This window comes from Doryrhamphus excisus, chromosome 17, assembly GCF_030265055.1.
Source record: "Doryrhamphus excisus isolate RoL2022-K1 chromosome 17, RoL_Dexc_1.0, whole genome shotgun sequence".
In the NCBI taxonomy this organism is placed as follows: Eukaryota; Metazoa; Chordata; class Actinopteri; order Syngnathiformes; family Syngnathidae; genus Doryrhamphus; species Doryrhamphus excisus.
In genome coordinates this window covers 17,729,018-17,741,337 of record NC_080482.1, presented here as the reverse complement: position 1 = coordinate 17,741,337, position 12,320 = coordinate 17,729,018, and positions in this window count along the sequence as shown.

Genomic DNA, 12,320 nt, shown 5'->3' with positions numbered 1-12,320 from the left:
ATATTCCATACGATGTGGGCGTGGCACGCCCCCAAATTTTGCCCTTTTTCATCTGCCCGGGCCTTGCACGCTGAGCGTAACTGTAGACGTGAATAACTTGCCTCCACATGGTCAGATCTTCATCATACTTGGTACATGTGATCATGGCCCCGCCCCGAAGGTCCCCGTAGGTCACTTCCTGATTTCGTCGCAGCGCCACCTATTGGCGACAGGCTAAAGGCGTGTCATCTACATGAGGCCTTTTCTGGCAGGAGATTCATCAGATGAACACCGAGGTCACAAGGTCACTGCCTGACAGCCTGGTGAAGCCTGTTGATGGACCATGATGCAGGAAAAGCGCACGTGGTGGGCGTGGCCTGGCGGCGAATGCTCAGGCCTCGCCGTTTACAAAGAAAGGGTCATCATTCGCCCGCAGAAGGTCGCATGTGCTTGAAAACTCATAAGGGGGGGCAGATTCCAGGCCTGAGGGCCCTGGTGGGGCCCCCATTTGAAACCAAGCCAAATTGACTCACTAGCGCCACCTACAAGTTTTAAAATAATTATCCCTCGCCTCCCGTTGCACGTATGGGCATGATTTTCGGAGGAGACATCACTCGTGACAGGACGCACAAAAAAGTCTCAAGAACCCATGTTCAAAAACCAACAGGAAGTCGGCCATTTTAGGTGGCGGCGGCCATTTGGGGGAGGATGTAGGGGTCGTATCTCGACGAACTCCTCCTAGGGGGTTTGACCGAATGAGTCCGTTGTAGCATCAACGGACACTAGACGGATGGCCCATGTTAAATTGCGAAGGATTTTGGGCTGCTACTTAGGATGTGGGCGTGGCACGCCACCAAACTTTTACTTTAACCTTAACTTTTACCTTATCTGGCCCTGCCTGGTGTCTGGCCTTGCCTTGAAGCAATGTACATCAAAGTCAATACACAGTTTGACTGACAGACTGATGATGTCAGTTGATGGACTGTGATGTGTGTAAAGCACATGTGGTGGGCGTGGCCACGGCGAATGGTCAGCCTTCGCCATTGACCATCGAAGGCTCATATTTCGCCCGCAGAAGGTCACAGGCTGCTGAAATCTTACACGTAAGGTCAGAATCCAGGCCTGAGCGCCCTGGTGGTGCTCCCATGTGACACCAATCTAAATTGACACACTAGCGCCACCTAGAAGTTTCAATTCATTATCCCTCGCCACCCGTTGCACGTATCACTATGATTTTCGGTGGAGAAGTCTATCATGACAGGACGCCCCTAACGCTCCAGAACCCATGTTCAAAACACAGCGCCACCAACTGGTGGAAATGTATATCTGCTGTAACTTCCTCACGCATGGTCGGATCGTCTCCTAATTTTTTGGGTGGGTTCGGTCACCCTCCAGTCTGTGACTGTGTGTGTATATGGACTCTATAGCGCCACCAACTGGTGGAAATGTATATCTGCCATAACTTCCTGATTCATGGTCAGATTGTCTTGAAATTTTTTTTGGTGTGTTGGGTCAATCTCTGGTCTGTTATACTGTGTGTACATAGACTGTATAGCACCACCTATTGGTGGCAATGTATATCAGCTGTAACTTCCTTCCACATGGTCGGATCTGCCCAAATTTTTTTCTGGTGGTTTGGGGTACCCTCTGGTCTATGACTGTGTGTGTACATACACTATAGCGCCACCAACTGGTGGAAATGTATATCAGCTGTAACTTCCTTCCACATGGTCGCATCGGCCCCAAATTTTTTCTGGTGGTTTGGGGTACCCTCTGGTCTATGACTGTGTGTGTACATAGACTGTATAGCACCACCAACTGGTGGAAATTTATATCTGCCGTAACTTTCTCCCACATGGTCGGATCTGCCCGAATTTTTTTCTGGTGGTTCGGGGTACCCTCTGGTCTATGACAGTGTGTGTACATATGCTATAGCGCCTCCAACTGATGGATATGTATATCAGCTGTAACTTCCTTCCACATGGTCGGATCGGTCCCAATTTTTTTCTGGTGGTTCGGGGTACCCTCTGGTCTATGACTGTGTGTATACATAGACTCTATAGCGCCACCAACTGGTGGAAATGTATATAGCCGTAACTTCCTTCCACATGGTCGGATCGTCTCTAAATTTTTTTGGTCGGTCGGGTCACCCTCCACTCTTTGAATCTGCGTGTCCATAGACTCTATAGCGCCACCAACTGGTGGAAATGTATATCTGCCGTAACTTCCTCCCACATGGTCGGATCTGCCCGAATTTTTTTCTGGTGGTTCGGGTTACCCTTTGGTCTATGACAGTGTGTGTACATACGCTATAGCGCCACCAACTGGTGGAAATGTATATCAGCCGTAACTTCCTTCTGCACGGTCGGATCGGCACCTAATTTTTTCTGGTGGTTCGGGGTACCCTCCGGTCCGTTACCGTGTGGGCGCATAGACTGTATAGCGCCACCCACAGGCGGAAACGTATATCCGCCGCAAGTACCTACCGCATGGTCCGATCGTCGCAAATTTTTTTATGGCGGTTCGGGGCGCCGGACGGGACGTGACCGCGCACCAGCCACGTCGCCGGCGTCGCCCCCTCCGGGCGGAAAATTGCAAGTGCCGTAACTCCCTTACCGCTTATCCCATCGTTGCGGTTTTTCATACGGTGCGTCCGCGCGCCCGTCCGAACACGCGCGCGCCCTCGACCCGCGTGTACCCCCGACCCGCGCGTACCCCCGACCGCGTCGGGGTGCTCGAGCCCGCTCATCACTGCTTGCAGTTTTAATTATTATTATTATTATTATTCTGACGAAATGACGGCCTTTTTGAGGGCCTGAACATGCCCGAAAACTCACCAAATTTGGCGAGCGCATCAGGTCTGGCGAAAAATTTGATATTTTATGGCTTTCAAATATAATGTCCCAAAATTGGCTCTCTAGCGCCACCTTGAATTTTAAAAAAAATTAGCCCCCGCCACCACTTTCACCGATCGTCACGAAACTTGGTGGAGACGTCTATCGTGACAGGACGGACCAAAAAGTCTCAAGAACCCATATTGGAAAACGAACAGGAAGTCGGCCATTTTGGATGGCGCCGGCCTTTTTCGGGCCAGAAGTTGGGGTCGTATCTCGACGAACTCCTCCTAGGGGGTTTGACCGAATGAGTCCGTTGTTGCATCAACGGACACTAGACGGATGGCCGACGTTAAATTGCGAAGGATTTTGGGATATTCCATACGATGTGGGCGTGGCACGCCCCCAAATTTTGCCCTTTTTCATCTGTCCGGGCCTTGCACGCTGAGCGTAACTGTAGACGTGAATAACTTGGCTCTACGTGGTCAGATCTTCATCATACTTGGTACATGTGATCATGTTCCCGCCCCGAAGGTCCCCGTAGGTCACTTCCTGATTTCGTCGCAGCGCCACCTATTGGCGACAGGCTAAAGACGTGTCATCTACATGAGGCCTTTTCTGGCAGGAGATTCATCAGATGAACACCGAGGTCACAAGGTCACTGCCTGACAGCCTGGTGAAGCCTGTTGATGGACCATGATGCAGGAAAAGCGCACGTGGTGGGCGTGGCCTGGCGGCGAATGCTCAGGCCTCGCCGTTTACAAAGAAAGGGTCATCATTCGCCCGCAGAAGGTCGCATGTGCTTGAAAACTCATAAGGGGGGTCAGATTCCAGGCCTGAGGGCCCTGGTGGGGCCCCCATTTGAAACCAAGCCAAATTGACTCACTAGCGCCACCTACAAGTTTTAAAATAATTATCCCTCGCCTCCCGTTGCACGTATAGGCATGATTTTCGGAGGAGACATCACTCGTGACAGGACGCACAAAAAAGTCTCAAGAACCCATGTTCAAAAACCAACAGGAAGTCGGCCATTTTAGGTGGCGGCGGCCATTTGGGGGAGGATGTAGGGGTCGTATCTCGACGAACTCCTCCTAGAGGGTTTGACCGAATGAGTCCGTTGTAGCATCAACGGACACTTGACGGATGGCCCACGTTAAATTGCGAAGGATTTTGGGCTGCTACTTAGGATGTGGGCGTGGCACGCCACCAAACTTTTACTTTAACCTTAACTTTTACCTTATCTGGCCCTGCCTGGTGTCTGGCCTTGCCTTGAAGCAATGTACATCAAAGTCAATACACAGTTTGACTGACAGACTGATGATGTCAGTCGATGGACTATGATGTGTGTAAAGCACATGTGGTGGGCGTGGCCACGGCGAATGGTCAGCCTTCGCCATTGACCATCGAAGGCTCATATTTTGCCCGCAGAAGGTCACAGGCTGCTGAAATCTTACACGTAAGGTCAGAATCCAGGCCTGAGCGCCCTGGTGGTGCTCCCATGTGACACCAATCTAAATTGACACACTAGCGCCACCTAGAAGTTTCAATTCCTTATCCCTCGCCACCCGTGGCACGTATCACTATGATTTTCGGTGGAGACGTCTATCATGACAGGACGCACCTAACGCTCCAGAACCCATGTTCAAAACACAGCGCCACCAACTGGTGGAAATGTATATCTGCCTTAACTTCCTTCCACATGGTCGGATCGTCTCCAAATTTTTTTGGGTGGGTTCGGTCACCCTCCAGTCTGTGACTGTGTGTGTATATAGACTCAATAGCGCCACAACTGGTGGGAATGTATATCAACTGTAACTTCCTTCCACATGGTCGGATCTGCCCCAAATTTTTTCTGGTGGTTTGGGGTACCCTCCGGTCTATGACTGTGTGTGTACATAGACTCTATAGCGCCACCAACTGGTGAAAATGTATATCTGCCGTAACTTCCTCCCACTTGGTCCGATCTGCCCAAATTTTTTTCTGGTGGTTTGGGGTACCCTCTGGTCTATGACTGTGTGTGTACATACACTATAGCGCCACCAACTGGTGGAAATGTATATCAGCTGTAACTTCCTTCCACATGGTCGCATCGGCCCCAAATTTTTTCTGGTGGTTTGGGGTACCCTCTGGTCTATGACTGTGTGTGTACATAGACTGTATAGCGCCACCAACTGGTGGAAATGTATATCTGCCGTAACTTTCTCCCACATGGTCGGATCTGCCCGAATTTTTTTCTGGTGGTTCGGGGTACCCTCTGGTCTATGACAGTGTGTGTACATACGCTATAGCGCCTCCAACTGGTGGAAATGTATATCAGCTGTAACTTCCTTCCACATGGTCGGATCGGTCCCAAATTTTTTCTGGTGGTTCGGGGTACCCTCTGGTCTATGACTGTGTGTATACATAGACTCTATAGCGCCACCAACTGGTGGAAATGTATATAGCCGTAACTTCCTTCCACATGGTCGGATCGTCTCTAAATTTTTTTTGGTCGGTCGGGTCACCCTCCACTCTTTGAATCTGCGTGTCCATAGACTCTATAGCGCCACCAACTGGTGGAAATGTATATCTGCCGTAACTTCCTCCCACATGGTCGGATCTGCCCGAATTTTTTTCTGGTGGTTCGGGGTACCCTTTGGTCTATGACAGTGTGTGTACATACGCTATAGCGCCACCAACTGGTGGAAATGTATATCAGCCGTAACTTCCTTCCGCACGGTCGGATCGGCACCTAATTTTTTCTGGTGGTTCGGGCTACCCTCCGGTCCATTACCATGTGGGCGCATAGACTGTATAGCGCCACCAACAGGCGGAAACGTATATCCGCCACAAGTACCTACCGCACGGTCCGATCGTTGCGAATTTTTTTATGGCGGTTCGGGACGTCGGACGGGACTTGACCGCGCACCCGCCTCGCCGCCGGCGTCGCCCCCTCCTGGCGGAAATTTGTAAATGCCGTAAATCCTTTACCGCTTATCCGATCGCCGCGGTTTTTCGTACGGCGCGTCCGCACGCCCGTCCGGTCGCACGCGCGCCCCCGACCCGCGCGCACCCCCGACCCGCGCGTACCCCCGACCGCGTCGGGGTGCTCGAGCCCGCTCATCACTGCTTGCAGTTTTAATTATTATTATTATTATTCTGACGAAATGACGGCCTTTTTGAGGGCCTGAACATGCCCGAAAACTCACCAAATTTGGCGAGCGCATCAGGTCTGGCGAAAAATTTGATATTTTATGGGTTTCAAATATAATGTCCCAAAATTGGCTCTCTAGCGCCACCTTGAATTTTAAAAAAAATTAGCCCCCGCCACCACTTTCACCGATCGTCACGAAACTTGGTGGAGACGTCTATCGTGACAGGACGGACCAAAAAGTCTCAAGAACCCATATTGGAAAACGAACAGGAAGTCGGCCATTTTGGATGGCGCCGGCCTTTTTCGGGCCAGAAGTTGGGGTCGTATCTCGACGAACTCCTCCTAGGGGGTTTGACCGAATGAGTCCGTTGTTGCATCAACGGACACTAGACGGATGGCCGACGTTAAATTGCGAAGGATTTTGGGATATTCCATACGATGTGGGCGTGGCACGCCCCCAAATTTTGCCCTTTTTCATCTGTCCGGGCCTTGCACGCTGAGCGTAACTGTAGACGTGAATAACTTGGCTCTACGTGGTCAGATCTTCATCATACTTGGTACATGTGATCATGTTCCCGCCCCGAAGGTCCCCGTAGGTCACTTCCTGATTTCGTCGCAGCGCCACCTATTGGCGACAGGCTAAAGGCGTGTCATCTACATGAGGCCTTTTCTGGCAGGAGATTCATCAGATGAACACCGAGGTCACAAGGTCACTGCCTGACAGCCTGGTGAAGCCTGTTGATGGAGCATGATGCAGGAAAAGCGCACGTGGTGGGCGTGGCCTGGCGGCGAATGCTCAGGCCTCGCCGTTTACAAAAAAAGGGTCATCATTCGCCCGCAGAAGGTCGCATGTGCTTGAAAACTCATAAGGGGGGGCAGATTCCAGGCCTGAGGGCCCTGGTGGGGCCCCCATTTGAAACCAAGCCAAATTGACTCACTAGCGCCACCTACAAGTTTTAAAATAATTATCCCTCGCCTCCCGTTGCACGTATGGGCATGATTTTCGGAGGAGACATCACTCGTGACAGGACGCACAAAAAAGTCTCAAGAACCCATGTTCAAAAACCAACAGGAAGTCGGCCATTTTAGGTGGCGGCGGCCATTTGGGGGAGGATGTAGGGGTCGTATCTCGACGAACTCCTCCTAGGGGGTTTGACCGAATGAGTCCGTTGTAGCATCAACGGACACTAGACGGATGGCCCACGTTAAATTGCGAAGGATTTTGTGCTGCTACTTAGGATGTGGGCGTGGCACGCCACCAAACTTTTACTTTAACCTTAACTTTTACCTTATCTGGCCCTGCCTGGTGTCTGGCCTTGCCTTGAAGCAATGTACATCAAAGTCAATACACAGTTTGACTGATAGACTGATGATGTCAGTTGATGGACTGTGATGTGTGTTAAGCACATGTGGTGGGCGTGGCCACGGCGAATGGTCAGCCTTCGCCATTGACCATCGAAGGCTCATATTTCGCCCGCAGAAGGTCACAGGCTGCTGAAATCTTACACGTAAGGTCAGAATCCAGGCCTGAGCGCCCTGGTGGTGCTCCCATGTGACACCAATCTAAATTGACACACTAGCGCCACCTAGAAGTTTCAATTCATTATCCCTCGCCGCCCGTTGCACGTATCACTATGATTTTCGGTGGAGACGTCTATCATGACAGGACACACCTAACGCTCCAGAACCCATGTTCAAAACACAGCGCCACCAACTGGTGGAAATGTATATCTGCTGTAACTTCCTCCCACTTGGTCCGATCTGCCCAAATTTTTTTCTGGTGGTTTGGGGTACCCTCTGGTCTATGACTGTGTGTGTACATAGACTCTATAGCGCCACCAACTGGTGGAAATGTATATATGCCGTAACTTCCTGATTCATGGTCAGATTGTCTTGAATTTTTTTTTGGTGTGTTGGGTCAATCTCTGGTCTGTTATACTGTATGTACATAGACTGTATAGCGCCACCAATTGGTGGAAATGTATATCAGCTGTAACTTCCTTCCACATGGTCGGATCGGCCCCTAATTTTTTCTGGTGGTTTGGGGTACCCTCTGGTCTATGACTGTGTGTGTACATAGACTCTATAGCGCCACCAACTGGTGGAAATGTATATAACTGTAACTTCCTTCCGCATAGTCTGATCGTCTCTAAATTTTTTTTGGTCAGTCGGGTCACCCTCCACTCTTTGAATCTGCGTGTCCATAGACTCTATAGCGCCACCAACTGGTGGAAATGTATATCTGCCGTAACTTCCTCCCACATGGTCGGATCTGCCCGAATTTTTTTCCGGTGGTTCGGGGTACCCTCTGGTCTATGACAGTGTGTGTACATACGCTATAGCGCCACCAACTGGTAGAAATGTATATCAGCTGTAACTTCCTTCCACATGGTCGTATCGGCCCCAAATTTTTTCTGGTGGTTTGGGGTACCCTCTGGTCTATGACTGTGTGTGTACATAGACTCTATAGCGCCACCAACTGGTGAAAATGTATATCTGCCGTAACTTCCTTCCACATGGTCGGATCGGTCCCAAATTTTTTCTGGTGGTTTGGGGTACCGTCTGGTCTATGACTGTGTGTGTACATAGACTCTATAGCGCCACCAACTGGTGGAAATGTATATAGCCGTAACTTCCTTCCACATGGTCGGATAGTCTCTAAATTTTTTTTTGGTCGGTCGGGTCACCCTCCACTCTTTGAATCTGCGTGTCCATAGACTCTATAGCGCCACCAACTGGTGGAAATGTATATCTGCCGTAACTTCCTCCCACATGGTCGGATCTGCCCGAATTTTTTTCCGGTGGTTCGGGGTACCCTCTGGTCTATGACAGTGTGTGTACATACGCTATAGCGCCACCAACTGGTGGAAATGTATATCAGCCGTAACTTCCTTCCGCACGGTCGGATCGGCACCTAATTTTTTCTGGTGGTTCGGGGTACCCTCCGGTCCGTTACCGTGTGGGCGCATAGACTGTATAGCGCCACCCACAGGCGGAAACGTATATCCGCCGCAAGTACCTACCGCACGGTCCGATCGTCGCGGATTTTCTTATGGCGGTTCGGGGCGTCGGACGGGACGTGACCGCGCACCCGCCTCGCCGCCGGCGTCGCCCCCTCCTGGCGGAAAATTGCAAGTGCCGTAACTCCCTTACCGCTTATCCCATCGCCACAGTTTTTCGAACGGCGCGTCCGCGCGCCCGTCCGGACCCGCGCGCGCCCCCGACCCGTGCGTACCCCCGACCCGCGCGTACCCCCGACCGCGTCGGGGTGCTCGAGCCCGCTCATCACTGCTTGCAGTTTTAATTATTATTATTATTATTATTCTCCCGAAATGATCGCATTTTTGGGGGCCTTAACATGCCCCAAAACTCACCAATTTTTGCAGGCGCGTCAGGTCTGGCGAAAAATTTGATATTTTAGGGGTCCCAAATATCATGTTCCAAATTTGGCTCTCTAGCGCCACCTTTTAATTTGGAAAAAATTGGCCCCCGCCACCAGTTTAACCTATCGTCACGAAACTTGGCGGAGACGTCTATTGTGACAGGACGGACCAAAAAGTCTCAAGAACCCATATTGTAAAACGAACAGGAAGTCGGCCATTTTGGATGGCGGCGGCCTTTTTCGGGCCAGAAGTTGGGGTCGTATCTCGACGAACTCCTCCTAGGGGGTTTGACCGAATGAGTCCGTTGTTGCATCAACGGACACTAGACGGATGGCCGACGTTAAATTGCGAAGGATTTTGGGATATTCCATACGATGTGGGCGTGGCACGCCCCCAAATTTTGCCCTTTTTCATCTGTCCGGGCCTTGCACGCTGAGCGTAACTGTAGACGTGAATAACTTGGCTCCACGTGGTCAGATCTTCATCATACTTGGTACATGTGATCATGTTCCCGCCCCGAAGGTCCCCGTAGGTCACTTCCTGATTTCGTCGCAGCGCCACCTATTGGCGACAGGCTAAAGGCGTGTCATCTACATGAGGCCTTTTCTGGCAGGAGATTCATCAGATGAACACCGAGGTCACAAGGTCACTGCCTGACAGCCTGGTGAAGCCTGTTGATGGACCATGATGCAGGAAAAGCGCACGTGGTGGGCGTGGCCTGGCGGCGAATGCTCAGGCCTCGCCGTTTACAAAGAAAGGGTCATCATTCGCCCGCAGAAGGTCGCATGTGCTTGAAAACTCATAAGGGGGGGCAGATTCCAGGCCTGAGGGCCCTGGTGGGGCCCCATTTGAAACCAAGCCAAATTGACTCACTAGCGCCACCTACAAGTTTTAAAATAATTATCCCTCGCCTCCCGTTGCACGTATGGGCATGATTTTCGGAGGAGACATCACTCGTGACAGGACGCACAAAAAAGTCTCAAGAACCCATGTTCAAAAACCAACAGGAAGTCGGCCATTTTAGGTGGCGGCGGCCATTTGGGGGAGGATGTAGGGGTCGTATCTCGACGAACTCCTCCTAGGGGGTTTGACCGAATGAGTCCGTTGTAGCATCAACGGACACTAGACGGATGGCCCACGTTAAATTGCGAAGGATTTTGGGCTGCTACTTAGGATGTGGGCGTGGCACGCCACCAAACTTTTACTTTAACCTTAACTTTTACCTTATCTGGCCCTGCCTGGTGTCTGGCCTTGCCTTGAAGCAATGTACATCAAAGTCAATACACAGTTTGACTGACAGACTGATGATGTCAGTTGATGGACTATGATGTGTGTAAAGCACATGTGGTGGGCGTGGCCACGGCGAATGGTCAGCCTTCGCCATTGACCATCGAAGGCTCATATTTCGCCCGCAGAAGGTCACAGGCTGCTGAAATCTTACACGTAAGGTCAGAATCCAGGCCTGAGCGCCCTGGTGGTGCTCCCATGTGACACCAATCTAAATTGACACACTAGCGCCACCTAGAAGTTTCAATTCATTATCCCTCGCCACCCGTTGCACGTATCACTATGATTTTCGGTGGAGACGTCTATCATGACAGGACGCACCTAACGCTCCAGAACCCATGTTCAAAACACAGCGCCACCAACTGGTGAAAATGTATATCTGCTGTAACTTCCTCCCACTTGGTCCGATCTGCCCAAATTTTTTTCTGGTGGTTTGGGGTACCCTCTGCTTTATGACAGTGTGTGTACATACACTATAGCGCCACCAACTGGTGAAAATGTATATCTGCCATAACTTCCTCCCACATGGTCGGATCGGTCCAAAATTTTTTCTGGTGGTTTGGGGTACCCTCTGGTCTATGACTGTGTGTGTACATAGACTCTATAGCGCCACCAACTGGTGGAAATGTATATAGCCGTAACTTCCTTCCACATGGTCGGATCGTCTCTAAATTTTTTTTGGACGGTCGGGTCACCCTCCACTCTTTGAATCTGCGTGTCCATAGACTCTATAGCGCCACCAACTGGTGGAAATGTATATCTGCCGTAACTTCCTCCCACATGGTCGGATCTGCCCAAATTTTTTTCCGGTGGTTCGGGGTACCCTCTGGTCTATGACAGTGTGTGTACATACGCTATAGCGCCACCAACTGGTGGAAATGTATATCAGCCGTAACTTCCTTCCGCACGGTCGGATCGGCACCTAATTTTTTCTGGTGGTTCGGGGTACCCTCCGGTCCGTTACCGTGTGGGCACATAGACTGTATAGCGCCACCCACAGGCGGAAACGTATATCCGCAGCAAGTACCTACCGCACGGTCCAATCGTCGTGAATTTTTATATGGCGGTTCGGGGCGCCGGACGGGACGTGACCGCGCACCCGCCTCGCCGCCTCGCCGCCGGCGTCGCCCCCTCCTGGCGGAAAATTGCAAGTGCCGTAACTCACTTACCGCTTATCCCATCGCCGCGGTTTTTCGTACGGCGCGTCCGCGCGCCCGTCCGGACACACGCGCGCCCTCGACCCGCGCGTACCCCCGACCCGCCCGTACCCCCGACCGCGTCGGGGTGCTCGAGCCCGCTCATCACTGCTTGCAGTTTTAATTATTATTATTATTATTATTCTGACGAAATGACGGCCTTTTTGAGGGCCTGAACATGCCCGAAAACTCACCAAATTTGGCGAGCGCATCAGGTCTGGCGAACAATTTGATATTTTATGGGTTTCAAATATAATGTTCCAAAATTGCCTCTCTAGCGCCACCTTGAATTTAAAAAAAAATTAGCCCCCGCCACCACTTTCACTGATCGTCACGAAACTTGGTGGAGACGTCTATCGTGACAGGACGGACCAAAAAGTCTCAAGAACCCATATTGGAAAACGAACAGGAAGTCGGCCATTTTGGATGGCGCCGGCCTTTTTCGGGCCAGAAGTTGGGGTCGTATCTCGACGAACTCCTCCTAGGGGGTTTGACCGAATGAGTCCGT